The sequence below is a fragment of the Salvia hispanica genome, chromosome 3, assembly GCF_029641045.1.
Source record: "Salvia hispanica isolate PSC_SH4W2 chromosome 3, Shi_PSC_v1, whole genome shotgun sequence".
In the NCBI taxonomy this organism is placed as follows: domain Eukaryota; kingdom Viridiplantae; phylum Streptophyta; class Magnoliopsida; order Lamiales; family Lamiaceae; genus Salvia; species Salvia hispanica.
Window position 1 is genome coordinate 20349304 of NC_142694.1, and position 6320 is coordinate 20355623.

The window sequence follows — 6320 nt, forward strand, 5'->3', positions numbered from 1 at the left end:
AAAAAACAAAAATACTACTCCTTCCGTCCGTTGTTAGGAGTCCTGGTTTACCATTTTAGTCCGTTAGCTATTAGGAGTCTCGGTTCACTTACTATAAATGATAGGTACAACTCATTTTTCACTAACTCATTCCACTCACATTCTATTATAAAACTATACTCCACGTCTGCTAAGAGCATCTCCAATGCTATTAGGCCAGCCACTCTCTCTCTCTGTCACGTCAGCAGCACTAAAAATCCACCTGCCACATCAGATTTAGGCCAGCCATAGGCCAGCCGCAAAAAAAATAATTCAAAATATACTACATTTACGGAATTAAAATTACGATTAAATTACGGAATTAAATTTACGAGACATATACGGGAAAATTCATTAATTGCATTAAAAAAGGTACATAGATAAAAAAAAAAATTACATTTACAAAGGTACATAATAAAGAAAAAAAACTATCGCTGTGCAATCCTCCTTGCCCACAACTCTTCAATTATATCCTTTTGGAGTTGAATATGAGCATCCATTTGGCGCATGTTGGCAAATTCCTTGAGGCGGCCGGCTTCATCGAGAGGTACCCCACGTCGTACACTAGGGGTGGCCGTTCTGTGGCTTGGACCGGCTTCATCGTCATTGGCCCAACTAGTCAGTTGTACGCCTTCGTCTTCGACGATCATGTTGTGCAGGATAATGCAGGCGTACATTATCTGGGAAACGCATCCGACATCCCACAAACGCGTTGGACCCTTAATTGCCGCCCATCGAGCTGGAGCACACCAAATGCGCGCTCCACGTCCTTGCGCGCCTCCGCCTATCGTTCCGCAAAGTAGGCCTTCCTTTCATCACTTGTTTGTCTGATCGTCTTCACAAAGACCGGCCACCGAGGGTATATCCCATCCGCCAAGTAGTAGCCCATATCATGCCGGTTGCCGTTGGCCACAAATGAGACGGCTGGACCGACGCCCTAGCACTTCTCGTTGAAGAGGGGAGACGAGTTCAGGACGTTGAGGTCGTTGTTCGACCCGGCTACGCCAAAATACGCATGTCAGATCCACAGCCAGTAATCAGCTACGGCCTCGAGGATCAACGTGGGATTCTTTGACTTGTAGCCGGTCGTGTAGGCCCCCTTCCAGGCAGTCGGACAGTTCTTCCACTCCCAATGCATACAATCTATGCTGCCTAACATCCCGGGGAACCCATGCTTCTCCCCGTGCATCTGCATCAAATTCTGACAATCTTCGGGAGTAGGACTTCGAAGGTACTGCTCACCGAAAATGTTTATCACGCCCCCACAGAAATTCTTCAGACATTCCAGGGCTGTCGACTCACCGATGTGGAGGTACTCATCCCACATGTCTGCCACACCTCCGTAGGCCAACTGACTGATTGCCGTTGTGCACTTTTGAATAGGGGTGTGGCCGGGTCTGCCAACCGCATCGTGCCTGAAGCGGAAACACAGATATAGACGCTCTAATGCGCCAACGATGCGCATAAACAACTCCATGCGCATTCTAAAACGCCGCCGGAACATGTTGGCGGGAAACCGCGGGTTCTCTGAAAAGTAGTCGTCGTACAGCCGCTGATGTGCAGCGGCGTGATCCCGATCAATCACTGCTCGGCGGTGGATAACCCGTGGAGGGCGAGGTATCGCCTACTGTTCCACCCTACGCATGTACCGCTCCATCTCGCGGTTCATGTAGGCATTCATAGCCTCGTTCATCCTCCGTTCGTACTCCTTAGCATCCCCACCACTACCACCACCGCTACTACCCGCGTTACTCATCGCCCGATGATGCTCTTGTACAGAAAGTTAGAGAGAGAGAAAACTCGTTAAAACAAGTGGTGCAAATGAAAATGAAATTAAAATCACGTCTATATAGGTTTTTTTAAAATAAAAAAAAAACAATATTCGGCGCTGGCCGATCGCTGGCCGATCGGGCCGCCACAATGGCGGCCAGCGCATCGGCTAGCGCATCGGCCAACGCCCACCAATCGGCCAGCCTACGCCGATCGGCTCGCCGGTTAGCCGCTCGCCTACTCCAATGGATCGGCTAGCCGATCGGCCAGCGCCGCGAATCGGCTAGCCGGTCGCTAGCCGACCATTGTAGATGCTCGAATAGGAATCTCATTTCTTTCCGACATGGGTTTTAAGAAATGTTAAGAAAAGTTAGTGGAATATGGGTCTAACTTATTTATATTAGTTTTAAATGATATGTGAGTGAAATGAGTTGGTGGAATGTGTGGCTTCTTTACCATTTATAATAATTATGAATCGAGACTCTTCTTCGCAGACGGACCAAAAGAAAAACGAGACTTCTATTCGCGGACGGAGGGAGTAGTATATAAAAAGGGATCCAACACTCCACCATATTTTCTCACCCACTTTTCTTTATACTCCCTCTGTTTCGTGTTACTTGCACTTTTCTATTTCAGCTTATCCGAAACTACTTACACTATTTTTATTTTAAGTAAGAATTAGAGTATTTAATTAATATATTTATGTGAGTTAAGTGTTCCTTTATTTAATTATACTAAAAAATCATTTTAAAGGTTTACTGCCTTTCTAAAATGAAAAGTGCGATTAATATGGCACAGAGGGAGTATTCCTTAAAATCTGTACCAAATTCAAATTACACTCCTAACTATGGATAGAGAGAGTACGACAGTACTCCCTCCAGTGAAGCACTTCTTTTCGACACGAGATTTTAAGGAATTGATATTTAAAGAGTTAAATTAGAGAGAGTAAAGTATAAGAGAGAAAAAAGTAGAGAAGTAAAAAGAGAATAAAGTAAGAAAGATGGTTTTTCACTAAAAAAGAAAATGACTTACTTATAGTGAGACATCCCAAAAAGCCAGCTTATCTTGAGATAGAGGAAGTGAGAATGGACCCCCTGCAGTGTTTGGAAAACACAACACGGTGCTGTGCATAGGAAACGGCACCGCTTCATGTTTATTTTGTAAATTGTACTCCTTCCGTCCCACTTTAGGAGTCTCGGTTGAGTTCGGCACGGATTTTAAGAAATACAAAGGAAAGTTGGTGAAAAAAGATAATGAAATGTGGATCCTACTTTTTTATATTAGTTTTATAATAAAATGTAAGTGAAAATAGGTTAGTGGAATGTGAGGCCTAATACCATTTATGGAATATTCCAACCGGGATTCTTAAAGTGGGACACCCAAAAATAATAAACCGGGACTACTAAAATGGGACGGAGGGAGCAATAGTTGAAGCGACTACTTGGCCTTTTTTATTCTCTTTATTTTTTTTACGCCATATTACTTAGTAACTTATGTTCTTTATAATCTACTGTAAACTTTAATTAGTAGTAATAATATTTAAATGGTACACTAGTCAATTGGCGATTTTTAATAATTTGAATTTACTGGGATCCTAAAAGGACGACGCATTTATTTGATGTTTTCTTCCCTTTTTATTAATTATTACTCCCTCCGACCCGGCTAAGATGACACATTGCTTAGCCGGCACGGGATTTTAGGAGTTATTAGGTAAAGTATTTAATTGGAGAGAGAGAAGGTGGGTGGAAGTATTAAAATAGAGAGATAAAGAAAGATGAATATTTTAATAGGAGTGAGAAAAAGTGGTTGAGTGTATTAATTGGAGAGAGAAAGTTACCAAAAAAGGAAATGTGTCATCTTAGTTGGAACAGACTAAAAAGGAAAACGTGTCATCTTAAGCGGAACGGAGGGAGTATAATTCAGTTTATTTGATAATTCAATTTTTAACTAGATATTTATATGCAAATAGAGGAGTACTATGGTGCCACCATAGATAGGATAACACCATACCACCAATATAATCCGTTAGATCTCATTTATGGACGCCTAAGATTAAATTTCGTGAACAAAACACGAATTGCAGTCTACTGTATTAGATATTGCAGTCGTGGTAAACTGCAATATTGTTGTGGTAAAACTGCAATATTCAATGAATAACACTGCAATCTGGTAACGTAAAATTAGAAATTTCCTATTTTACCTCTCCGCGTTTTTACACGTGGCAGCAAGACAAGCATACGATTTTCAGATCCAATGGCCTAAAATGGTGGTACGGTGTTACAATAAAGAGGATTGTCATCTTAATACATCCCTATACACATATTTACATGTGTTTTGTATTATTATAGTTTAGTTTATTTGATAATTTAATTTTTAATTAGATACTTTATTAATTATAAATTTAATTATCTCATGATTTTATTTACTTACCACTTTTTATATTTACTTGGATTTTTTTCTTCCTTTTATACTCTTTTAGTCCCGTAAAAATATATATGTGCATTTAGATAGTCGAACCCACATTGTTATTTTTCTTTAATGGGTTGTAATGGTAGTCCATAGTATAGTAGTATAAGTTGTAAATAAATTGATATACTCCATGGGTAATGAGTTGAGGACAAGTTTGGACAAGTTTCAATAAATGGAAATGCCATATTTTTGTGGGACATATGAAAATAAAAAGTGCACATATTTTTATGGGACGAATGAAATATTATTTATGTTTTTCCATTCCTCCTCCCATAATAAATGACATACTTGGACAATAATACGAGATTTTATGAGATGTTTTGTATGTTAAGTGGAGAGAGAAATTAGTACTTTTTTTTTATTAATATAAGAGAAAACTTTTTCCAAACTAGAAAATATAACATTTTTTGCCGGACAAATTAAAAAAGAAAATGTGACAATCTATGACAAAGAGTAGTCTTTTAAAATTCCACTATTCTAACATATGAACCTCTAACATATAAATGTCAATCCCAATTCCATAATTTCTTTAATCATAAATTAAGTTTTGTATAGTATAGTTTTCTGGTACATTTAAAAAATACATTTTGCAAACATGATTAAATTGGCTTAGTGGAATAAAAATATAGTAAAATATCTAATTAAAAATTAAATTATAAAAAAACTGAATGTTAGTAAAGAAGAAAAGAAACATGATCCCAATTAATTAATGGGAAATTGGTCTCTAAAACCATGAACTTTGCCTAAAATTTGGTATTTTCCATGAACTTTAAAATTGGTATATAATATCACGAACTTTGCATTTTGTTTGGTATTTTCCGAACTCACTCAAATAAGATATTTTCATCAAAATCTTATTTAACATAGGCAACCGTGATATGTTTTATAATATTTGAAACCACTTTTTAAGTTCATAACATGTAGCATAAAAAGTCACGTTGAAAACCACGTTGATTTAATTGTGTCAAGTATGATAAAAGCCTCGTAAGTTAGTCAAATATAGTAATAAACATGCCGTGGGAAATACCAAACAAAATGCAAAGTTTGTGATATTATATACCAATTTCAAAGTTCATGGGAAATACCAAATTTTAGGCAAAGTTCATGGTTTTAGAGACCAATTTCCCTTAATTAATTTAAAAGAATCGCCATTTAACTATGGAGTACTGCACCACTAATTAAAGGCAACTAAACATGAAGCGCTGTCGTTTCCCAGCACCACGGGGGGGAAGGGTATCCAATAGGGGTGGCGAAACGGGTTACCCGCGGGTACCCGCACCCGACAAGTCGGGTACCCGTAGCCGATTTTAGCTAAATTGGTTGTCCCAATACCCGCCCCGTTATATACCGGGATTTACCCAATACCCGTGTCGGGTATCCCGTACCCGGCATTGCGGGTACCCGTACCGGACCCAAAATTCGAATAAAAAATTTGAAAACCATAATAATCGTCAATGTTCCCTAATTTACTTAATTAATATTGATGGTAAACTTTGAATAGATTAAGAATAAAAGTGAGGGGACTCTATAGCTAGTTCCGATGAGTTTTCAATTGTATGTTCGTCGGAATATAAAAATGTTTCAAAAGAACTTTTAGAAACATTTCATTTTCTTCACTCATTTTGGAAAAATAATAATATAAATACTGTTCTCTACATTATTATCTCTCTTACTTTATTTTTTCTTCATTCTAACTATTTATTTTTAATTTTTCAAAATGAATGTGTATATGACTATTATTATTTAACTATTTATTTTTTTCTCTAATTTAACTATTTGAAACGCCTCTATTAATATGGAATGGAGGGAGTATTAAAAATGATATATGGCTCTAATACTAATAATAACGGGTTTAACGGGACTAACGGGTATACCTGTACGGGTAGTGGGTATACCCGCTACCCGCAAAACTCTAAAACACACTACCCGATCCCGCCCCATTTCCCATTAATGTCGGGTATCGGGTACCCGATACCCGGCGGGTAGCGGGTCAAGATGGGAATTACCCATTACCCACTACCCATTTTGCCACCCCTAGTATCCATGGATACCCGACCCGAAAA